The sequence below is a fragment of the Talpa occidentalis genome, unplaced genomic scaffold (assembly GCF_014898055.3).
Source record: "Talpa occidentalis isolate TD23 unplaced genomic scaffold, MPIMG_talOcc4v2.1, whole genome shotgun sequence".
NCBI classification, from domain to species: domain Eukaryota; kingdom Metazoa; phylum Chordata; class Mammalia; order Eulipotyphla; family Talpidae; genus Talpa; species Talpa occidentalis.
The window spans coordinates 125629115-125654896 of record NW_026555331.1 but is presented as its reverse complement, the minus strand read 5'-3'; the positions used below and the strand labels follow the sequence as shown (position 1 = coordinate 125654896).

Below are 25782 nucleotides of genomic sequence, written 5' to 3'. Positions count from 1 at the left end.
ATTCAAAATCATTTTCTTCTTTAATAGAAGACAAATACACTGGATTTAAGTTTTTTCGTCTTTGTTACCTGAAGACTGTCCCGGTATAGTTAAAAGAAAAGAAAGAAATTGATTTCAGCTTTTGTTGATTCTAAGGACCAGGTACATGTATGATGCCAGTGCTTTATGAATTCATGAGCACTGAATTTTTCACGAGCACTTTTTCTCCTTGGGATCTTGTACATGGGAGAACAAGATAGGCATATATACCCCATGACAAAGTAAAGAAAAAAATCTATTCTATATTGGTTGGCACAAATGAATGCTTTCATTCACTCTCAGGAGGGATGATTTTTGAAGCAGAGATATGCTTTAAAAAGATGGCAACAAAAAAAATTTTTCATCACATTTGTACTCCTTGATTAACTCAGTTTGGCAGAATAGGAAGTTATTGGCCTGCAAAAAAAGAACGAAAACTCCAGACAAGAGTCCAATGATGTACTATAGATAGAGAATGAAGAATATTTTAGTTGCAATCTTGTTACAGAAAACTCAAAATTCTATTTCAGAGAAGAGTATCCCTTGACAAGAACTCAGGATAGATGATTTCTGGATAGCTCTGTTTTTATTCTGCGTATCATAAAATACTGGTTTTCATTGCTATTAAGCAAAACAGCATGAATATCAGTGCTTTATATTTTCACCAAGAATTGTGGAAATAAAACATGTTTTGAAAGGAATTGAAATAGAGTGAACTCCTGTGGTCGAATAATTTCTTCAAATGCAATGAACAAGAGAATAAATCATAGTACCAATTTCAGGTGTGCTATGGGTCAGTGCCTGCCTGCTATGAGTACGGTGATGGATGATACTTTTCTGTCACTGTAACTGAAAGAGCTGGTAATATAGATATGGCCTGTATTATTAGGTTCTTATAATAAGCATGGAATTGTTTGTCTATTTTCATTTGAGAAGTGTGAGATTTCCCTCATGCTCTATGATTTACCCCTGTATTCTGACAGTCATCTTAAAACAACAGTGCTCTATTTATATCCAGGGGGTTAAAGGAAAGATTTTTAAATAATACAAAAAATAGTCTATTGAAAGCTTGAAAAAAAATCTTCCTGAATTAAGATGTTGAGTTTTATTTTTTATTTTTCAAAGATTTATTTATTTATACAAGAACCAGGGTACAGACCAGATGTGTGGGAGGGTGAGAGGATTCACCAGAGACAGAGCAGGGAACAGAACAGGCAGACTGATGAAATACTCTGCTGAGGGGAGCAGTGGGCATCAGGAGAGGTCTGCGTGCCATGTGGGACCCTCACCGGCTGGCCGGGATCAAACCGGCGCTACAGAGGCTGTGGACAGCTTCACGGTGTGGCACTCAACCGCCTGCGCCACCAGGGGAGGCCCAAGATGTTGAGTTTTAAAAGTAATCATCTAAACAAAGTGTGGAGGCAGTTTCATGCCTATGTACAAGTTGTGTATCTTTCAATGATAAGAAACTGGTTAGTGTTTAATGTCCTTTCCTGACATGTGTGTTGACAAATAATTAATACGAGATTTCCTGTTCGTACTTTGAAGAATTCTGAAGGGACGGACAATTAGTTCTTGATACACCCTAGATCAGTGAACCTTTATTATGTATTTCATAGTTGAAAGAAGAGGTTCTAGATGCAATTCTAAGTTTGGCTTTTCCTTCTTCCTGTCACTTAACTTACAGTTATTTAACTTTACAAGAACCTCACAACAGTTCATTATTTGGAGTCAGTTATCTGAACTACCTTATGCAGACAATCCTGTGAGAGTTGGTTACTTTAAAACCCCCTTGAATTCATTTTAAATTATTACATGGGGGACACAGTTTTATTCACGTTATATCTGCTCATAATGGGCTTTATGGTGAATTCTACTTTTATAAGTTTTCAATGATTTTTGACCAGTATTCCATTTAAGAATTAGGCTACGTCTAAGTAATGAACTGTTAGGGAATATAACATCCCCAGAAACAGTGGCATGAAAAATAAATGTATTGCCTTTAAGTGTTGAACAGGAAAGACTGAAGTTAAAGAAGGAAGTAAAAAAGACTAAAAGACCATTTCTTTCAAATGAAAACTAATATAATTTGTGAAATTCCCACCAAATTTTAATTTTGTGCAATGTGCAATATGGGCCTGGCTAACATTGCTTCTTTCATAACAGTTATCTCAGGAAGAGATTGGGTAATATGCTCAAGTCTCTTTTCTCTAGGTTGCACATGGCTAGAGACCCAGTCCTGGAATAGCAGCTCTAAATTGTAGTGATGAAAAAGGTATCTTTCACAAGGATGTTGTAAATTTCTACCTACTTTATACTTAAAAGCCTACTATTATCACTCATGAATTTGATAAAAATTATGTTGCAAATAACGTATTTGGAAGAATTTCTTTGGAATATAAACTTTCTAGCTAATTTGGGAAAATGTTTCAAACTACAGTTTAGACTAAGAAAAGACAATGGTTTTACATTATAACACCTTCATAATGTAGCACTTAATACATTTTTATGTTTTTTGACTGGTTATGTTACAAGAAGATATTTTCCCTTCACACAGTTGTATGAATCAAAATCTAGAAAACTTGAAATTTGATCTGGGCATTTACCTAAATTTGCTAGTCCCATATGCCCAAATAAAATTATATTTTAATGTAAAGTTATTAGATTTATCATTAATTTCTGTTGCCGATTGCTCAGTTAAGAATTATTCAATATTAGTTTCATATTATTGAGAAACTTTCTTTGAAGGTTAAAAGTTCTTTGCTTATACTCATTTTTCATATTTATATTTTACATTTTTCATTCCAGTGCATCTTTTGTTAGACCACTGTAGTTGAAGTTCAACATCTAACTTTCATATAGAATAATTTTTCCTGATTTATGTTAATTATAAGTCATGATTTGGTTAGTTAGATATCATGTATCTCATGATTATCCCTAGTGTTATGTAAATTTTCTTGGAAGGTATAGTGTTTAAGTAAATAAAAAATATTCTTAAAGTATGAACTAAACAATCTCTGTGAAGAGGATGAATAATAAATTGGTGTTGAAAATTTTAATTTTGAGGTTTTCTTTAATGACTAATTACCATCAAATGTATGGAAAAATAAAAGTTAGAAAAGGAATATCATTTCTTCTTATGTGGACTTAATTTCAATATTTATGGTCAGACAGGGTCTTTGATGCTCTACTTATCCTTGAACATTACACTGTAGTCCTGATCCTAAAAATTCTTTAAGCTCCTTGTCATTTCCATTACTTTTCTGTTATCTATAACAATAGCAACAAGCAAGAAAATCAACAAAAGTAACAGCAGTGATAATGTACTGTATTTTTTTCACAAATCAGTTGACTTTTCATGTGCTCTTACTTGGTTCCCACAATTATCCTGTCTACCTGTGTTGTTATACCCACTTTACAGGTGATAAAAAGTAAGGCTCAGGAGAAAATGGGTGAAGTTGGCTAAAAGGTAGAAACTTCCTGTTATAAATAAAATAAGTCTTGGGATTAATGTAAAAAAAAAATAAAGTACGGCTCAGAAAGACCTAACTAGCTGGTCAAAGTAAAAGGGCTGGTAAGTGATGACTCCTGAACTGTCCCAAATCCCTGAACCTTTATCAGTCGTTTCTCTGTATTAGGCTGTACTGCATAAACTACCCTGTTAGAAACACACATATACTTGATTGCCCGTTTACTACTTATTAATAAAGTATTATTTTCAGGTCTATACCATTGTTTTATTCACTTCATAAACATATACAATGCTGACTATTCTTCTTTGCCCCGTAAAATTAAATATTTGTTTTTTAAACTTAAGAAAGAGAAATTAATGGTTCCTGTAGTTGGCAAGGAACATCTTAATTATACTGGCTATTTTACACTTTTCAGACATTTGTTCTTTAATTTGGCTTTAGTTTTCCTACTTGGTGATACCTTAGTTATTGACCACCTTACCAAAAGTATGCCTTCTTATCACTCACACCATGTTTTTCTTTTTTTTCTTTTTTTTTTTTTATAGAGGCATGTTTTATTTATTTGTTTGTTTGTTTGTTTTGTTTATACACGCACTGGGTACAGTCAGAAGCTCGGGAGGGTGAGAGAATTCACCAGAGCCAGAGCGGGGAGCAGAGCAGGCAGAAGGACTGAAGTCCACTGCTGAGGGGAGCAGCGGGCGGCAGGAGAGGTCTGCGCGCCATGTGGGACCCTCCTCCGTTGGCAGGGGAGCAGCCGGGGATCGAACCAGCACTGTAGAGGCCGCGGGCAGCTTCGCAACCCAGCGCTCAACCGCTGCGCCACCGGGGAGGCCCACCATGTTTTTCTTACATGGCATTCCAGACTACCAGAAATGGCTTGCATGTTATTTATTGCTAGTCTCCAATCACTGTCACTAGAATATTAGCTCTTCTTATGCAGTTTCCTGTTTTATTTAGAACTATGTCTTCAGTGCCTGGCTAGAGTAGTGTCTGATATTGTGCTTTAATCAATATCTGGGGAATGAAATGAATGAATGAATAAATATCTATTGTTTTAAATTGTAAATTCCATAATATAATTACATTTTGTTTTCATATTATAAGACAGTCATTTGAGACCTGGTTTTGCTGATGAATGTTGAGCTCATGGCAACAGTTTGCATGAGTAGAATATTGAATGATGACATAAAATGAGTAAACAGATAAATAAATGCTTGTGTGTGCATGTGTATGTGTGTGTGTGTTCAATTTGAAATTACAAATAGTAACAAAACTCACTTGAAAATATTAGCATGTGGGGTTTTTTGGGTACTTTTACAATAAAGGTAGGTTTATTGGGTACTTCTTTATTTGGGTACTTTTACAATAAAGATAGGTTTTCTCCATATGACACTTATAAATGATATCCACAGTAGTACTGTAGTGTAGTGAGAATGTAAATTATACAGGTTATTTTCTTAAAATTTGTGGCATTTCTACTTGGAGAAAATAGAAAACCATATAAATTTGGTTACTTTATCTTTTTAATATCTGCAATTACCACAGACCAAAAATAAAAAAAAAAAAAACCTCCAAATGCTGTATCAGCAATAAAAAGAATAATAATGAGCATTAAGGTAATTGAATATTAGTGTTGAGAAAAGCCCTGTAGAAAATTGGTTTGATGGTTGAAAGCAGACCTTGCTATTGTCAACAGGTAGTGATCAAATGCAAAGTCTCCATTCAATAATTTGTGATGTTTCTGTTATTTATGAAGCCTAGATTTCTGTGCAAGAAAATGGCACTTTAGAAGATAGTGTGTTTTGTAAATACTTTAGGGCATAGAATACCCTTGTGAAGAAATTCATATATACTATATAAGGAAAAAAAGTTGATGCAAATCAAAACAATGTGTACTTTTAGTACAGATTGGGTTTATATTGTTGGTAACAAAGTACAGCAAAAGTACCCGGAGTCCATACTGTGCATGTGATGAGGAAAATTTTCTTAAAAATGTAAGCCTAGCATGCCCGGGTCTATAATGTTATCAGTGGAATTGGAGTATAGATAATAGCATGACTCAGCTTTGAAACAGACAGTCAGTCGAGTGTTGCACATAAATCTTTGGAGTTCATTATTATCCAACAAGATTATCGCTCACTATATCTAAAATAGCAGATCTGTGACTTTCACATTTAATCAGAGCATGAGACACATTTTTTTGAATCGCATATTTGAGATTATTACATCACTAGCTTCCCATTGGAATTAAAAAAGTATGGATTTAAAAAAGTATTTCAAAATAAAATAAAATACTGGTTCTATACAAATGGGATATTTTTATTCATTACCTCATGTTCAGTTGCTTAGTTTGAGTTTCTAATGAGCAGAAATGATTTTAGTCTAAGTATCCAAAGAACAAACCAAGAAATATTTTGTGTGACAAAGGACTTACAAGTTTGAAACTGCCCATATCCCCCTGGTTCTGATCAGCTGAATGTTGATTCTGTGTAATAGAAAGTTGGAAAGAAGTCTTTGCCTGCTATGGGACTGATACTGGACCATGGACACTTTTACATGCCTGTAGTAATTTGAATTATTAAACTTCAAATAAAAACTCTCCTCTTTCTGAGTTAAGAATAAAGGAAGGAATTAAAGAAGGGTGGGGGAGAACGAAACAAGGAAATAAATCTCCACCATCCTTTTTTACTTTCTGGTGAGAGGAACTCTAAATATTGTCTGTTCATGAGCATCTGCAAATCCCATTGCAGCTTAGCTATCTCCTCTCTGATTTAATAGAAACTGTTATTGTTTTCTAGGATTTACATCCAGAGTAATTGTTTTTTGCATTTTAATATAGCAAAAAGTAGATTGAATAAATGCATAACATATTAGAAAAGCTATTAAATAAATGATTCTACGTGGAACAGTTGAATGGATGTTTTCCTTTCCTCTTTTGAGCAAAACACAAATTTCTCCAATTATTTTTATATTGATTGTTCTCTATTGTTGCCCAAGGAAAAGTGAAAAAAAAAAATCTATTGGTGTGTTCATTTCTTTATGACTAATGGAGTAGCAGAAGACTAACACAGCATATAGTCAAGTACTTTTCCCTCCAAGATCTGTAAAGGATGTTTTTATCTGCATCTTGAATACATAATATTTTCACACATTGAAATTTTAATTCCTTTTCTCTTGTTATTTATTTTGTAACCCCCCAGTATCTTTTAGCTGCTATACCACACCAATTTCTGTCTTGTTTGAGTCTCTGCCTCAAAATAGTGAGCCCTTTACTCAATTCTAAGGTACTGAGAAGCCTCAGAGTAGTTTGCATATGGCAGTAGTGATGGTGGAAAACATCTGTTTGTTTTTTATGTGGGCCATTTTGCTTAGAGTGCTTTCTGAAAATTAATGACCTTCCAGAAAGAATATGTCTGTAGTTTCAAGGCCTGATAATTACACTCTTTAAAAATTTTTGACCTTCCCAAATTAGAATAATATCTAGAGGGTTTGAAAGTTATCAAATAGCCCTTGACATAAAGAGAATAAGCTTTTACTTATCTACATTCAATGTTTTACATGTTCTACATATTTCCCTCCATTGTTTTAAGTCCCAGTTGAAGAGTAGGTAAGGGATGTGTATTCTTCTTTGCATTTCATTCAACACGAATGTGTACACAGATGTTGGTAACATTGTGCATTATAAGGTTCTGCATGGATTATGTTTTATTGTGAGATTAAGAATATGTTTCTAAGGAAATTAATGATCTCCTTTTGCACCTTGCTCTCGTTTTCTGTCCAGAAAAATAAGCTTGCTTTGCTGATGCTTTAAGATGAGCTCTCAGTGTACTCCTGGGAGTATCATGCATGGATTTGATAGAAACATCAGTGGAATTTAATTGATTAAAAGAATTGTTGATGATAAAAGTGGGGATGTCTTAAAAGACAATGGCCCTATCACAGTGACTCATGCAGCCTGTACCCATCTCATTCATATTTGTATGGATTTTTCCCATTTACATAAATTGGTAGTGCACATAATACAAAATGCAAATTACAGAAAGCAAACCTATTTTTAAAGCTATTAGAAAATAAACCTATTATATGGAGATTTGTTCTCTTGGGGTGTAGGAACGATGAAAAAAAAAAAAAAAGAAGGTTGTATTTGTGTTTGAAAAGGTACTTTGAGGTCTTTTTCTCCCCAACCAGCTAAATAACACATGGCAGTTGCCACAGCAACCCATTTTTTTGATTTGCAGAATAGAGGAGCAAACCAGATGTAAATTGTGAGTCAATAAGTTTCTGTTGTCATGGAAGAAGGTAATATATGCAGTCTCATTTGCTCAATTTATAGACCTTTGTCGTGTTTTGTTCTCTTTTTTTCCTTTCAGCATGCTCATGAATTCTGTTGTGAGTGGATTCCATTATTTGGCTGCAGAATTTTTCAGATTCATACATGATCTTAACTGAAATAGCTGGCTTTCATATTCACTGAATGTTGTTTTTACAAAATGAAGGTTATTTGACATCTGTTCAGCATGTTGACACATGGTTCATCTTATGGAAAAGAATCAAATTAATTTTTAAAGATATATTTTAAAAGCTTTTGATTATTGTATTTGGAAATACATATTTTTCATCTACAGAAATGAGTAGATTTTTGTTTCCATGATTCCTTTGCTGTGGAAATTGCAGTACTCAGCTCTGGGAGCTTATGTGTTCTTGGTTCTTTTGGAAGTCTCTGGCCATGCTTTTGCTCTCTGTTTCAGCAGCTAGGCCCACATTTTTGACCCAACTCACAACTGAAAGCTATTGTATTTGTCACTCCTCTTCCCTTCCTTTCCTTTGTCCTCTTGTCTTGTGTCTCTATAAAGAGATTTTGCCCCATTTCCAATACAATTAGAGCCTGGGTATCGGTGTGCATATTTTAAATCTTTTAAGTTGTTCAGTTTATAGCCTATTAGGAACTATTTCTGTTTCTTCCCCTTCTGCTCCTTGGTATGTTCTCCACATTTTATCCCCCACTTTTTCCGTACATTTAAAAATCTTTCTTTAACATTTGTTCTCAAAAATAAAAACCAAAAAATCTAGGTAGAGGGATTAAACTGTTGATGGCAAACATACCGAATAGTTTCAGTTATAATACCCCTTCTTCCTTTTTAAAACTGATAATAACATTCATACAACATTATTACTTACCAAAATAAGAAAATAAGCCTACCAGAATATAGAAACTTGGGACACTTGCAATAGATGTGAGAATACTTCTAGAATAAAAAGTGGCATTTAGTAAATCTAAAGGAAGGGACAAAATTTTTTCAGTTTCCAGAATAACATTGAATTGTGGCTCATCGAATTATGTGTTGATGGGCAATGCGACGTAGTGGGAGTGGGAGAAAGTGCTTCTCTTCTGTCTTTTCTCTACTTGGAGTTTTATCATTTCCAATATGACAAAACTAGCTTAGGTGTTGAAAACTTGTGGTTTGTATGTGCTTGCATGAAGGAAGGGAAAAAGGAATCCTTAGAGCAGTAGTCACTTCTATAGCAAGTTTGGATTTCTAAAAGTTTGTCTAAACCAGAGACATGAATACTGTTATGCTTGGGAAATAAAAATAAAAATGTAGACTTTCTACCAAACATGTAATACAGCAATATCCTTTTTCAGTGTTCCCAGTGTGTCTCACACTTAACCCAGAGATTTCTCAAATTGTCAATGCATAGATACCTGAACATTTTTTTTTTGCTTGCTCTCTGACACTCAGCAGAGGCATAATAGTTGATTAAGGGATCAGGGTTTAGTTCTTCCCCTACAGCTACCGTGTTATTGATTCATCATCAATTAAAATGTGGATGACAATAACACCCACCTCAGAGGGTTGCCATGAAAGTAAATTGAACACTGCATAAAAAGTTCTTAGTACAAAAAATCTCTTTGTCCTCCCCTGAAAACATAGAAAAAGCATCACTAGATCTCAATGACTATCAAATTAATAGTAGTCATAATAATACTTGTAACTTATTAGGGTTTATAATAAATTTGATTTAGAGATAGAGATGTGAGAACAGGAGACATGGCAGAGCAAAACAGCTACTTGACTCATATTTGAATGATTTCTGCAAAAGTATAGAATTTTACCAATTTTTCAAGAGATTTCTATGGAAGTAGCTCTCAAAATACGCCACAATTTCTGTCATTTTAGTTATATGGCATGTCTTAGAAGAAAAGATTTCAGAAGCCTGGTATAAGTAAGTGTGGCTGGACTTAGTCAAAATTTTTATAAACTGATAAGAACTATCAACAATTGACAAATCTGAGAAAGCAATGTCCAGTATTTGTGTGCAAGAAAGTTTATGCAGATGTGTTCACACACTTATATTAAATTGGCTTTGGAATGGGAAGATAGAAGTGCAGTTGTTAACTGGAAAGCTATGAAAATGCTCATAGAGCTATTTTGAGATGATGGGATTGGGAAATTGTCATTTTATGAGGCATAGTTACATTTGGGGAGAAGCAAACTCTTATAGAGATTACAAAAATTTAATTTAAATATCATTTATTAATACGCACAAAGAGGATTTTTCAAACAAAAGAAAAATGAAAACTGTGTCTGAGAAGTCACTATGATAAATGGATACAGTGGGGCTTAAAGAACATCGTGTTATCGTCAGCAATTTAAAATTTTTATTTTAGCAACTCAATGTCTCAGATGTTCATTATTTTATACTTTGCTTTCTTTAGGAGGATAACTTATGGCCAGGTTTTTATGAAAGTTTTTAGAAAGTAAGTTTGCAATGAGATCTATAATTTCAAAGATTTTAATTATTTTGTATGTATGTGTTATAAAGCTCCTTAGGGCCTCAACAAAGTGGATTAGAGAAAAATGGTCTCAGAGCCTTTTAAATTTGGGAGGTAATATCTAAGAGGAGTAGAAATTTCTAACGGAGTAGCAACAAAAAAACTGGATCATTGTATTTTGATTTTGAATAAATGTAAGACATGCATTTTTATATGGTTACCATTTTTTATTTGTGGATTTCTATTAACTTCTCTGTCCCTCTCTCTTCTTTATTTGCCTAATTTAAAAATGCAATTAGAAAACACTTCAGCTAAATTCACATTAGGGCACAAATAAAAAATCCCCTTCTACCAAAGAGTGAATATGCTTGATGGAAAGCAGCAAGACACAATGCTGTGAATAGAACACAAGTATACTGTCATCTTGCACAGCGACTAGACTCCAGCACCAAAAAGGTTGTACAAATATGGGCCCTTTCAGAGAAGACATAGCTGGATTTCTCTGTGGGGCTGAGTTCAGGAACTTTTGGTCAAATGATATTAAGAAAAGGAATGATTTGATAGGAGCATATGCTCCAGTCTTTTTAGGTTTAGCATCATAGTCAACATGCTCTGAAATAACCACTGGGCAAAGACTGAATCATGTAGTTTCTGGATCCAATTATGTAATAAATTATTGAGGTCAGTTTGACCAAATTACTTAATATCTGTAAAGTCTCTTGCAGTTCTACAATTCTGTTATATCAATTCTGTCTACTTAAATTATTTGATGTGGTATGACAGAAAATCAACAGGCTTAGTAGAATTCTCTTATTAATATAATTGTGTCAGTGGTAGTTTCTGGGGAACCCTTGGTTCAGTCCCACATGACATTTGGTATAATATTTGAAAATAGGAGTTAAGAATGTGTAAGGTAAAAGGATTTTTCCCATTTCTGATAATCACTCCTCCTAAGGATATATAATCTACCACCTTACCAACATCATTTGAGAGCCAAAAATGACTATGGATAGTGGGCATTTTTAGAAGACAGGAGTAGAAATAGAAACTGTTATGATGACTGCGATCTCACAAGCATATTAACTAAGAACAACTTGAATGTCTCAGCTGGATCCCTTTCAATCAAAGCTCTAACTCATTTAGCTATACCCTATTCCCAATCTTCTCCTGGAAAAAACACAACAGAGTGTTCCTTCTGTGGGACTCTTTTATATAAATTCAAGCAATTGTTTATTGCAAATAAACAATTTTTACTAAAACTATAACAAAAATGGCAGACAGTGGACAAAGATAAAGGACTTGAATCATTAACCACCAGTTCTGAAACTTTGAAAAAAAATCATTAGGGATTGTTAAGTTTAACCCTCAGATATTCTGCAATTCTGTTAAAAATTGAAATAAGGTGATTTTGATATATATCACTATGGATACAGCCTACTAAACTCTGTTTTTATATTAAAAAAGAGTAAATACACACACCCACCTTATGACTATAACATCTAGACAATGGACATGTTTAGCAATATTTTGGAACAGGGTGACTGCAAAAATCTTCATAGAATGTTATCTTTTAAGGTGAGAAAATGTAGATATATACATACATTGATGAGTGGACAGGTAGGTAGGTAGGTAGATACTGATAGATTTGGTTTGACTTGCTGGGTCGTACTTACATCATTCATCATCAGTATATTGAGTTTCTATTCCTTGACTGTGGATATATCCATGGTGTTTAATTAAATGACTATAGTATGGGATGTCTAAATAATGACTCAGTGGTATATTATTTTAGAATATTTCTCCTTTCAAAGATTCATAGATGTCTCTATCAAATAAAGTACTGAGTAGCTCGCTGATTTATAATTAAGCATGATTATGTCAAATGGGTAGCCCCATGGTAAAGTGAGGTTAAGAATTAAATGTGTCATTACCTTCAGTGTGGTGTGAGAAGAGTGGATGTAGGATGTGAAAATTGAGGAGGAGTTACTATTCTAGATAGAAAATGTCCTTTATGGGGCAGAGTTAAACTTAGTAAGTATTCATCATCTCCCCTAGCTTTGTTCTGCATGTTCAATTTGTAAGATATTTCTGACAAGGAAACTTTATTCTGTTGCTGATTTCTATTTCCTAAGAGATGATAAAGATCTTAGGTTTTCATAAGTCATTTCGAGTTTCAACCATGATCATCTTTCAAACATATGTTACACTGCTGAAGTTACACAGATTAGTGAGAATGTTTAAGTAGAAAATCCACAAGTAATACTTAATATAGATTAGTTGAATTGTGTTAAGTGGTCATTATATTATTCAAGAAATACTAGGCAAGTTGCATGATATGGTAAAACTGTAAATTTTGATTAATATATAAATTTTCTGATCTTCTGGAGGAGGTTAAAACTACAGAAATGGACTATTGTTGGATTCATAAAAAGTAAAATGCTTTCAAAGGGAAATATATTTTGCCTTTCTAAGAAATGGAATGCCTTTATATAGGCTAAGAAATATGACCTCTGGGAGGTACAGTGGCACGGTTTTAATAGAATTGGCTTTGGAGCCAGACATTCAGGGTTCAAATCAGGACCTTGCTATGATGGAAAGTTGGCAAATGCTTCCCCATGCTCAGTTTCCATTTGCTCATAGAGCTGTGACAGTGGTGAGATAGGCTATGAAAGATCTTCACTAGGGTCCAGGCTGTGCTACATGATGAATAACTTTTGGTCAGCTTGCTCTACTATCTCTTCCTCCTGATTGTTGTATATGAAAGTAAGAAATAGCAGGAAAAAACAATATGAAAGTTCACTACGGGATTGTGTGTGTTCTTCGTTGCTTACACATGTTATGTTTTTCATGATGCACAGGTATTTTAACCTTCTATCACCTCAAACTTGAATTTCACTTCATTTGCCTAATTATTTACAATTAAAGAAATCTTCCTTCTGGAAAGAAAATGTATATAGACATGAGCTTTCTAAACTTCCCCACCCCCAAACTTAATAACCATAAGAATCTGCAGGAACATTTTGTCCTTAATTTCAGATTCAGCCTTTTTTATGTAGGACAGCCAAATGGAAGGATTCCCCTGATAGCTCTTTGAGGAGGTCACTCAGTGAGAAATGATGAAGCTTAGCTCACAGCTGGTCTAGAACACAGTGCTGAAGTTTTAGGTTTGGTTCAATGTGCTTAGTTTGAAAAACAAATGGCAGCTTCCGGTTAACTTTGTGGAGCTAGAAGCTTATTAATGCTGAGGAGAACTGATGAATTTCTTTGAAAATTGATCATCACACTAGCAGTGAAATGATGTTCTCACTGTTTTTACCTCATGTGTTGAGAAGAGAATGTATGAGGAAAGAAAGGGTACAAGTTGGAATTAAATTCACAGGGGGATCGTTATAAAAAATGAAAATTGAGACCTAAGAGTTAAGCTTTGCATCTTTCCTTTGTGCCAGTTATTGTACTACATGACCTCAGGTGAAGAGGCATGTTGAAGCCTACCTGGAAAAAAAATCATAAGCTGCCAGTTCACAGGTCCAGCTGTGAATGGAACTGCACTGCAAAAAAATCATTTTAGTTAATCAAATGGATAGTGATACTCAAATATAAATAAGTAAACCATGATCCCTCTCAGAAACAAGAAGAGTGTATGAATGAATTCTGGAAAGAGATAATATCCTAGTATGTGCAGAATGCATGTTTTGACGTGATAAACGGCGTAATTGTATTTTGATAGAGAATCTAACTCCTGGAAGTTACTATAGAACAGCTGTATTTGGGAGGGATGTACAAGGGTCAGTGTTAGCTTGTGCACAAACACTGTTCTTTAGGGTCAAACTCCGCAAGGTTACTTTTCCTGTTCTGTCTTTAATTAGTTGAGGCAAGTTACATTTCTTTTCCAACCCTCATTTTCCTCATTTGTAAAATGTGGTTAATAATAGCACTTGTTTCCGATGGTTATTATGAGGAATAAATGAGAAAATGCATGTTAACTGCTTAGCACAGAAAAATGATTGTGTGTAATAAGTGAGATCTGCTAATGTTAGGAGTGTCTAAAAGAGATAACATGATTTGAGCTCATAAGGCCTCTGCTTCCTTTATCTCATGTCATAAAACATTAAATTCCTCACTTCTCTGACCATTTTGTCCAGTAGCAGCACAATGTGACACAGTTTATAGCATAAATGAAAAATGATATTTACATGAAATTTCCGTGCTTATTAAAAATAACTGGTTAAGGAAATGACAGTTTGACAAATACCTCACTGGTTTTTAAAAAGTCAGCTGAACATTCATTTTTGAGACTCTTTTTAGTATTTATAGTATTTGTGTAAAAAAATTCATGGATGAATAAGAGAAAGTAATATAGGATTGGTAAGTGAATCAGTTCAGTTATTCACACAAGAAATTAACTTGTTGGATGAATACAGTCTAAACTCATACATAAAGTGACATTTTGTGTGTATCTCATTTGAGAATTACTTGGAATAGAGCTTCCAAGGTTTAAATGTGCTTACAATATATTTCTTTTTCATATGTGGTGGTAGCTTGTTTTTTTCTTTCTATCCTATTGTACTTTCTCTTCAGTGTGACAGCATTGTAACCTAGATTCAATCCCACTGTGTACCTGCTCTATTGTTTTGTTCTCAATGCCTTAGGCACATGCACTGTAAGGCCATTAACCCCTTGACCTTTGTAGACATCAAAATCTAATCTGTCTATATGTATATTGAAATTATGCCCTGCACCTATTGAAAATTCAATAAAGGCCACTATGGTCCCATATAGTCTACAGATGTTGAATACCCTTCACAGAATACATATATATTTCAATGTTTTCTGTTTCTGAGTGACTGATTTTTGATGAAAATCAAAGTTGAGGTAGAGCCCAGAGACACTGTTAGCAAGCAATGATGAAACCATGAATGTAGAGATGAGAAAATATTCTAATGGCAAAAAGGCCAATATGAATGGAATCTCTGAAAATGTTTGTGTTTTTAACATTTTTTTGAGTTTGAATTTTTTTCCTGAGAAAAGTAAGTTGTAAACTAGTTGACAATATAATTTAAATGCCTTACCTTTGGGTAAGATATTATGAAGCAAATTGTATTTCTCTGGAATGAATCCACTCAAATATCTGACTTTACAAAATCAAATTAATAACAGGGCTATAAATAATTTTAGAGAAAATTTGTAGAAAGCTCAAATCAGTCCTCTCTACCACAATGAAAATGAGATCTGAAGTAATTTCTATAGTCAAGATAGCCAATATTGTTCATGTTATTAGTAAGTTTGTGAGTCCTGAGTCTTCCTGAACCCACTGCTTAGCCCATGGCACATTAGTGGGTTCTATCCCAAACAAATACTTTCTCCCATTTCCTAGTTCTTACTTTTTACAGATCAGGAAACACTGCCTCATCTCTTCCTGTTAAGTTATTAAATTCCAGGCAGTTCAGGCCTTCAGAAATAGAAAATGTGACCTGTTTATGTAAAGCCCTTAATTGAGTCAGTAGGTCTATAAAGTGGACCTATGAGGATACTGTAGGTCTTTTTGATATGAACATGAAAAAAATAGTGATATTTATACTCCCTACTGAACAAAGTACCTGAATATCTGTGAAATGCCTCATTTGAAGAAAAGTTTGATATGACAACATTTGGAAGTGTTGTTCCAGGGATTTTCATTTATTCCAAGGACTATATTACTGTTAAAAGACACAATCTCCCTAGGAAGAATGTCTGAATAAATTTGCTGGCATTTTGAAGTCTTTGGGTATCATTTTCTCCCCAAGACTAACAAGGAAGGAAATGCCAAAGAAATTGCCTTTATGTTGACATTTTATCTATTGATGGTGTCTCAAGTAGCTTTGAGGAGTTTGTTCATAATCTTCCAGTAGCCTCGAACATCCCTGAATAATCTCCTCATCCCATTTTATCCAATTTTTGAGACCTTTGCCAAGTTTCTGTTTATCAAAGTACTAATACTGTCAGACAAACATATGGATGAGTAGGTAGAACAACATATAATCTTTTTTTCCCAAGAATAGTTGTTGGTTGTGTTTTTCTTATTTAATTTGAGGATAACATTAGCCATGATTCAAATAAGTAGTGCAATTTTTTTTTTGTTTGTTTGCAAAAGTTTTTGCAGATGCAGAGTGACATGGTGCAAAGAATATAGAACTTGGATAGGTGGGAGTACATGAAGAAGGGAACAAATATTTGCTAATGACTCAAAAAGCAGCGGGTATTATAAGCAGTGATGTCTCCATCTTCGGAGTCTTAGGACCCTAGTTTCTCCTTGTTAGTTCCCTAACTGTGGCAAATCTCTAATTTCATATAACCTCATTGTTCTGTCTTAAAAGAAAGATAAACAATATACAAAAATATTGTATCACTATTTTGTACAGTTGAAACTAATATAATGTTATGTGTAAGTCAGATCTCAATTAAATAAAAAAAACGTAATCATCATCATCCCCACTTTGCCAGGTTGTTGTGAAGAGCGAATGCTGTGGCTGAATAAGGGCAGAGTCAGCAGCAAAACTCTTTCTCCTTTACTTCCTGAAAGTTTTGAGTCAGTAAATTGCTATAATCTTCAGAGAAATGTGGAAAATGCATTTAGAAACAGGGAAATTTGCTAGGAAAAAAATAGAGATGAGACACTAAGGAGATATGTCATGGCTGCATGATAGGCACTCTGTAACTTTGGAAATGAAAAGCTAGGGCAGGTTGGGGGGCACAGAGAGATGGGGGGTGTGGTTGCTATCCTGAGAATATCTTCATTTTTTCCCAGTGAGCTGTGTAATGTAGCATGGCTCATGAGAGTGGACATGTATATAAAGAGGGTAAGTATCAGTGCCTTCAAATATTTCAGTGAAATGTAGTAAAGAAGGGTGTGGACAGGTACTTCAGAATTCCTGGAAACACTTGTAGTGAATGATCAATGGTTGCATCTCTGTAGGTGAAGAATAGCTGTATTGTTAAGATCTTTTAAAAAATGGCACAATTCTTATTTGTTTGACACATGACAGCATATAATGGCCTATATGTAAAAGATGAATTGCAGCTTTGAAATATTTGAAGTTGTTACTTTGAAAGATTGTTGATTGTTGACTTTGTTTTTAGAGTTCTTGATTATCGGGATAAACATTTCTTTAATTTTTCTCCCATGTCTATGAGTTGTTGTTTTTTTTTAATGTTATTTTGAAAGTTCGAGGAGGCAGACTTTTAATCATTGCTGGAGGGAACACTCTAAAGGGTTTTTCCCTCAGCCTCCAATAAAGAGCTGTGTGATTTGGGATCAAGATGTTAAACCCTTTGGGCCTCACTTTCTTCACCTGTAAAATGAGTATACTAGATAAGCAACTAGAGGTCCTTTTCAATCCTAAAATTCTATTATATGAAAACATGTTCCCCTTCTTCAATCCCAAATGCTGAAGAGGTGTAATGTGCTTTATTAAAGGCACCTTGAAAAACAAAACAAAACAGCCCTCCCTTAGCACAGTCTAAAGATACATTAATATAATAGCAAGTAGTTCTATACAAACTTGACTAACATGCAAATACAGTAGATGAACCTACAGGCACTGTACTTCACAAAGATTTGGGATGAGCATTTCTCTTCTTTGCTAATCATGTATGTAATGACCTCTAAAAGAACATCCACTGAGATCATCTTTCTACCCCTCCCTTTAAGTAAAAGAAAACATTTTGATTTCACCCTGTTGCTTTTCTCATCCTGTGGCATCCTGTCTTCATATGAGAATTTGATTCCTTTTACATTTTGGTTAGAGGAATATTTGCTATGTTCTGATTCCTAGGCGTTTAACAAGATATCACTTTATCAGAAGCCAGGCAGAGAGGGATGCACTGAGTTCTGTGCGGGACCTATGTTGAGTTGCTACACAGTGAAGCTTTCCTAAGTGCTAGTTGTATAGTCAATATCAGGGAGCTTTCTCTTTGACAGCACTGACATGATGTGCTGATGTGCCTCTTGTATACTTGCTTTATTTAGTTTCTTGTACCAAGTGGTTATACATGAGAGGCTAAGTCCTCAGAACTAGGTCTAAGCGGAACATTTTAGTGGCCTGCAGACATGTCCAGTGTTTCTCCAGATAGAGTGGAGCTATATTATATTAAATTATTCTTTGGGGACATCCCGCTGAGACTAGAAATAAGGATTCATACTATTAGCTTCCTTTTACTGTTCTTCAGATTCCGCAACAGATAACTTATCTAGGACCATCTTCAGGGGCTGCTAATTAAATAATAATATTTAACTTATATAAGTGTTTTTTTTGAAACTCTGGTTATAAAGCTTTCTGATCAACTTAATTAGTTTGCGATAAATATCAACATGCCATATTAAATAGGAATTTCACAACCAGAAAATATTCAAAGGGGGGAGCAGAGTAAAACATTAAGCCATTTGTGGCAAAAAAAAAAAAAGCAGTAGGTATAAAAAAGAACAAAGAAACAATAAATGCAGTTAAGGAATCACAAGTTTATCACCCTTTTCATAGGTTCCTAAATTGTTGGCATAGAAAAGCTGGTAACACTATTTATTAAGCCATTAACAGCAACAACCAAAGGAAAAAATCCACCTACTCATCAGCAGTCTAATTCAGCTTGTTGCCTGTGACAAGCGACACACTGAAAAGATGGTCCTTTGAAGCTTGTTTGCCAGAAAGGTATTATTTCTGTTATAGCTACATGATTTGGGGGAAACTCTAAAAATGGTTAAGTCTTGCAGGCATGCTCATATCCCCATCATCTGGCCTTGGTAGATGCTGATCTGATCTCCAAACTCTCTGGCGCACACTGAGTGACAACACCGGGGGGCTGGGGTGACTGTATCTCTCAGACTCAAGTGGGCACATTATTGATCTGAATAATCCACAAAAATATGTGTGTGAGCTTTACCAAGGTTAGAGAGTGAATCCTCCATTCTTAGGTATCATTGATTGCAATTTTAAAATAGACTGGGTAAGATTTAAGAATGTATGTGTTTGGTATGAAAAGTTTCCTTGGAAAAGCTCTAAGAGAAACTGAAATCAATACTGCAATGCTACATTCTACCGGAGTTCGGAATCGGAAGGTTGAATGCCTACTTTAAGCTTTTCATCTTGGTTAGGAACTTAGGAAGTGTCTGAAAATATCGGGCCTCTGTACTGTGGCAAAAGCAGTGCTTCTAATGAATGGCAGAAAAGCAAATAAAACACCTTTTCCTCTTTGTAATAAATCATTTTGTTTTTTCTATAGATTGCATGTGGCGTTGGAGGCAGAGCGAGCCAGCCTGCCAATATTGCGAGCTAAAGCCTCAGCACCTTTCATTTTTCACTCTGAGCAGGAAACCTCTTCCTAAACTTGTTCATTTTACAGAGGGAAAATCGAAGAGAGTGGCATATTGTCTGAGCTGCTTTACTGTCATTATTTACAAAGGTCGCTGGATTTAATTGACTTCTTACATCACCTAGTATAAAGTGACCCATTTTGGACACATTTATGGGAAAGTGGCAGGATCTAAATGGCTGGTTATCGTCTTTTAGTTTTGGTTCATGTTATAAGCTGGGAAACCAATAATGACTCTGAAATCACAGTTGTGGGGTGAAAAATCAAATACAGTTTGGAAAAAAAACACGTTCCATTAACTATTTAGTTAGCGAAACTAAAAGAAGGGAGGAAAGACACCCCCACCCATGAAATGCAAACACTAGGTTTGTTTTAATAGCTTCATAAGAAGTATTAAAGGAGGTCGTGAATGTTTCCATGAACATCCTCAAGTGATATTGTCTGAAAGCATAGTCTAAGTAGCTGGTTTCCATTTATAAGATTGGAAGTATAAATTAACCCACATTGTATTCCATGAATCATCGCTACATGGATGCTCATAGTTTACTGAGCGTAATCCTGTCTCAAAGGCATTGCCTCTGAAACTAAAGAGGAGAAATGTAGGATATGAGTAATATTTATAGTACCAGAGCACACTGTTTTTCTAGGTAGATCATTGAATCCTGATTTCTCTTTTTACTTTTCATCTTATCCCCTTTCCACTAAATTAGAAAGGTCCTACCCATATGCATAGCTGCTTTCGCTCAAATTAGGGGCAAAGAAACAAGGACATATTGTTAAAAATGAATAAATTATAGGCGAATGAAGCCCTCTAGCTCAGTAACAGCAAAGGGAGTAGAGCAGTTGGTTTGAACAATCTTCTTAAATAGGAAATGTACTAAAGCCCTCCTGCTGTGATCCTGTTAATTACCAAAGAAGATTAGAACTCTTCTGCTTCATGGGCTCCTTTTACCTAGTGTGTGTCAGTTCCAGCTGCATTAGCAATCAGGCATTTGCACCGTCCGTCCGTCCCTTCACACCAGAGAGGGGGTGCTATTAAAGGGAAGTCATTTACCCCAATTCGTAAGATGTAGCCTGGCAGGAATTCAATAACTGTGGTATGCTCATTCCACCACTCTGCTTCGTGGCTTTAGCTCTTGACACACAGCAGCATTTGCCGTAATTTTCATCCTCAGAGTGAACTGGAGAAAAATGCCCCATTTGGGGGTGGGGGTTGGTTTCAAAACAAGAATGATATGTGGATCGTCTTTTCCTTACAAATAATGTGCAAAAAGGGGAAAATTCCCACTCCACCTTCCTTTCCTCTCCTCTTCTCTCCTCTGTCCCTGTCTCTTTTCTCTCCCTCCTGTTTCTCCTCCCCCCAGCACTGCTTTTTCTCTCCCACTCACATCCTCTGATGGGCGTTCAAGCTAGTAAATTGCATGTTGGAGAATCCCACAAACACAGCTAGGCATACACGGAGCCAGAGGGCTTTTGCATTTGAATTTCTTCTCAAAAGTAAAATGGAGAGAAAAATGCTGTTAGAATTCAGACAAGAGGAGGACATCAAAGGAGAATTTAAGTGTAAAAAAATGAACAACTAAGCAAGAAAGAGTGCATATTTAAATAGAAATGTAGATTTTAAACTTACCTTGCAAAAGCAGTTTCTGTGACACACACCTTCAGCGTCCCTGCTGCTGGATTCCTCAGTTCCTTAGTTGTGATCTCACATGGTTGTGTTCTTTCCCGGGTATCAAAAGGTGCATATGTGTTTGTGTGTAATAAAGTAAACACAAACGTGTACTAGAGATATGCACACATGCAAGCGAGCTTATCTTTGCATTCTAGAATCGAGAGAAGGGCAGGAGCCTGCAGCTAGGATTCTTCTTTTTTTCCGGACCTCTTTCTCTCAGTCAGCAGGCTGAGGCTCTCCATCCGGTGAAGTGAGATCCTGTGAGCTGGCTTTCTCTCCCCTTGTTTCCATGGTGGTTAGTGGTGCATCGTTCACCCGATCAGTTGTCACACTGACATGGTGCTGCCTGCTCAGCGGTCATTAATAACTGAACACCCTCCACTCCCCAGAGAGGAGCCAATCGCTTCGGACTGCCAAGATGTAGCACTCGCAGCTGCTCCCGTCTGGTTGGCTGAAACAACCTGTCTGTTCTATGACACTGCTGCTTAGGATACAAATACATGAAACAGCCTTGCATATTTTCCTAGGGTTCATTCCCTCTGTCCTTCCTTCTTTCTTTTCTTCCTTCCTTCCTTCTTTCTTTCCTTCCTTCCATCTGTCCATCCACCTTCATCCATCTATCCTCTCTCCTTCTGTCTCCTCCCTTCCTCTTCACCTCCTGCTTCCTTTTTCTTGGGGGGGGGGATTTTTAATAAGTTTTCCCAATTTTAGTTTATCGGTCACTCATAGAAACTGTTTTCTCTTTGAAAACAGCAGGACATTCTACAAATAAGGATTTCACAAATTAAAAGCACCCAAGAGGGATGCAGACACTGTACCTCCCTCTCTGTGAAGTTCAGCAGTGTCTGTATTATTTAAGAAAAGCAGCTTGAAACTGTTTTGAGTGACATTTGGATCTCTGTAGGTCCTACTTAATTTAACATATGTGCTTGCTGTTCAATAACACTTTTTAAAAAAAAAAAAAAAAGCAATGACATTTCTTATCTAGATTGACCAGATTTTTAAAATAAAGATATATTTGCTTTGCTATAATTTACAACACTGACATATGAAGGGTATTTTTAAGAATATGCATTTCCAATTACATTCTTTTCTCCTTATGTGATGCAATTAATCTGCCAACCACATATGAATGGGTACATGTGTTGAGGTGTTTGTGTGGCTATCTGTGTGTGTGTGTGTGTGTGTTTTAGGATGTGTGTTTCACTACTCTAGGGGAATATTTCAACTGTAATTAGTAAATCCTGAAAAAAAATTCCCTTTCTTCTTATGCCCATTAACTCTGAATATATATTTACCAAAAAAGTGTATATACCACATATGTAAAACACTTATTGAAGTATCAGAAATTTGAAAAAAATAACCAAAAACCAAAAAACAAAAGCACAGCAGTGTATATTTCTGAAAGAACACCTATGAACAGGCAGCATTTAAAGGATGCATGTTTTACAACCTTAATTAGTATACTAGTGAAACATCTTGTTGAGAAGAATGGAACGTGAGGATTAATTTATCAACAGGTAAAAACCAAGTTAGATTCATGACTCCAGCCCTACTTTTGAGAGACTACCCTCTAGTGGAGAAAAAAGAAATGACATTTTCATGTTACAGATTTATTTGTGGGGAAAAAAGCTTCAAACCTAATTGTTCCTAATTTGTCTATTGAAATAACATGGAGCAATTCTTTGCAGTTACTATAATCAAATATTAGGGAATCTAGAAAATAATAACTTTGTTTTAACCACTGATTATTTTAAACCCCGTAGTTTTGTTTAAAAAGTTCCCCAGTGCATTACCTGTTTTCTTCTACAAGAGATTATTCAAATGGCTCCTAAACTTTTGAATAAAAATAGATTCAAGACATAAGTGGCTTCTCATTAGCTTAGTAAGGCTTATCCAAAATGTTATTGTAAGGTTTTAATTTTTACTATACGCTGTCATGATTTATATGTTAGGGACTTATAGTCAAATGTTGGGGATACTGTGATGGAATATGTTCACATGTAATTTAATGTACTAATGATAATAGCAATCATCACCCTTCTTGCTCCTCCCCCAATTTTACTCTCTCTAGCTTCAATTTTTCCTGTATATCCCAAATCATTTCAATACTTGCAGTATTTATTTTCACATGTAGAAGGATTATATTGAAATTATGATAATTATTTTGGGTGAAATTTCAGTTTTCCACCATTACTTCTTAAGCATTTAATTTTGGTTGATTGGTATTGACTGCATAATTGACAAAGCTAGTAATCAAACCAATTATAATGCTCTCCTGTAATGACAGTAAGTGGTGTTAATCAAATACATATGATTAAACTTCTTTCTTGGTTTATAAATGAAACCAACAATCAGACCCTTATTTAAAATTTTAGGTTCTTTTAGCTATCAAAGAAAATTCTTTCAATTTAGTGAGAATTGAGGAGTATCTTCAATGATACTTATGCTATATCAGAGAAAGTTGTTTTAACCTTTTTTTGGCATATAGAAGATGAAAGTATTGATATTACAGTTGTCCTTTCATGTAGTCACATGATAAATTCAAAAGATCTCATATTCATTTTTATACACTGAATATTGTAAAACAGTAGAAGTGAGATTTCAATGTGGGAAAGAAAATTCAAAAGGTTTCATACTCATTTTTATAAATTTAATATTGTAAAACAGTAGAAGTGAGATTTCATTGTGGAAAAGAAAGTAACTCTGGCTTTGGATGGAAAGAATGAGAATTTTTTTCTATGGCTACAGTTTTCTCAGTACAAATATTGAGGGATTTTCACTTGTCAGTCAGGTCAGGCATTTACTGGAAATATGAAAGGTAGCTTTTCAAATAGATGTGTTCAAAACTTACTTAGTTATCACTATTTGATGAAATATCATATGAGGATATTAAGTTGTGATGGGATAAGAATTTCAGGATTTGAAACTAGTACCATCCCAAATGGTCATGAAATGAGAACCACACAATCTTACAGCTCTAATGCCCTGAGTCTTAGGAGGCCAAGAGTCTCGTCTAAATGCACACAACTGCAGAGAGAGTGAGAACTAGAACCCCTGTATCCCGGGGTTGCTCATCAGATTATTCTCCCATCTATTGTGTAAAAGTTTTAAAAAGTACCTGGGACATATTAAATGTAAATAAATATTTGACATCTGCATTATTGCCAGTAGTGTTGTTGTCTTTGTCCTCCTCCTCCTCATCACCACCATTTTCTCCAGCTTTCCCTTTTGTTTGGAATGCCCTTACTACCTTCCATTACAAGTTCCTGACTCTTACATTTTTATCTAGTTCTATATAAGTTAGTCCAGTTCAAATGCTACCCTCCCTCAGGAATCTTCTGTAAACCTCTAACAAGATATGATCTCTGGTTTCACCAACAATAGCATACTTTATCCCTTGCATCACTGGCACTTTTTAAAATGCTATAATTTTTTCTATAATTATCCATTTTCCCTTTTAGTTAATAAGATTCTCCTGCAGAGTGTCTATTTCTTATTCATCTTTAAACTCCATTGTATATAAAAACTTGGAAGAAACATTTGTTGAGTACTCACCGTGTATAAGTTATTTAATCTTCACTGCATCTTTATACAGTAGATATTTTATCCCCATTTGTTAGTATAAAAACACTGGATCAGAGAAGTTAGACTGATTGTCCAATGTCTCAAAACTATTAAATAGGGAAGCTAAAATTTTAATTCAGTTGTCTGCTTACAGAGCCAAGGCTCTTTCCACTACACAAGGAATTCAATATTCATTTGTAAAATAAATGATTGCTTGATTGATGATTGAGTCAACCAATTCAGTGCAGTCAGCAACAAGAGATGCTAAAAATAAAATACTATTTTGGAAGAGGAATGAATTTTATGCATTAGCCAGTAGATGTTTTTATATAGTTATGGTTGTTCAGTGTTAATGACAGAATTTTTATTGTGGTACAATTTGAAAAATAGGGCTCTGAAGAAATGCTGTGTCTAGTCAGACAGATGAGTTGATATGCCCAAAATGCTAAATAAATATGAATGGACCACTGATGAGAAGGAACAGACTTTCTATTAGGAAGATCTTCAGTGACATGGTCTTTTGTAGTCTAATTCTGATAGCAGATCAACTAGTACTAAGCATGATGTAAGGTGAGTAGCATTGCTGTTTATTAGACTATCATTGTTAGAAATAAAGCAAGTTGGATTAGAATTTTCATTTTCTTTTTAAAAGAAATTTGAAAGTAGAATATGAGGAGAAAAATGAAATCCTCATTTAACTGGTCTTATTTTTAATGAGAGATGTGACTCCAGTTGAAGAACAAAAAGTAATTTCACTGTCTAAGGAAATGCACAATCTAGACTGAGAAAGATGTCAGAAATCAAGGGGCTGAATTCCCTTCTCTGTCTGTGTGTCTTCCTTAGACTCCTTTCTCATTCCCTCTTTCTCTTTGACATTCTCTGTAGTTCCAAACTGTTCCTCATCTTGGTTTCTGTGTATCTATTTTTTTTCATTC

At 35.0% G+C, this 25782-nt stretch overlaps 2 protein-coding genes across 9 annotated transcripts in view; one reads left to right on the top strand and one right to left on the bottom strand.

Annotated features, from left to right (window-relative positions):
* The window catches only part of LRRN3 (leucine rich repeat neuronal 3), a 34249-nt gene extending 12379 nt beyond the window's left edge, over positions 1-21870 (bottom strand). The window contains exon 1 of the mRNA XM_037511697.2: positions 21239-21870. The gene's annotated coding sequence lies outside the window, so the exon portion shown is untranslated. The remainder of the gene's footprint in view (positions 1-21238) is intronic.
* IMMP2L (inner mitochondrial membrane peptidase subunit 2) overlaps positions 1-25782 on the top strand; it is a 732784-nt gene that overhangs the window by 342840 nt on the left and 364162 nt on the right. The window lies entirely within an intron of this gene.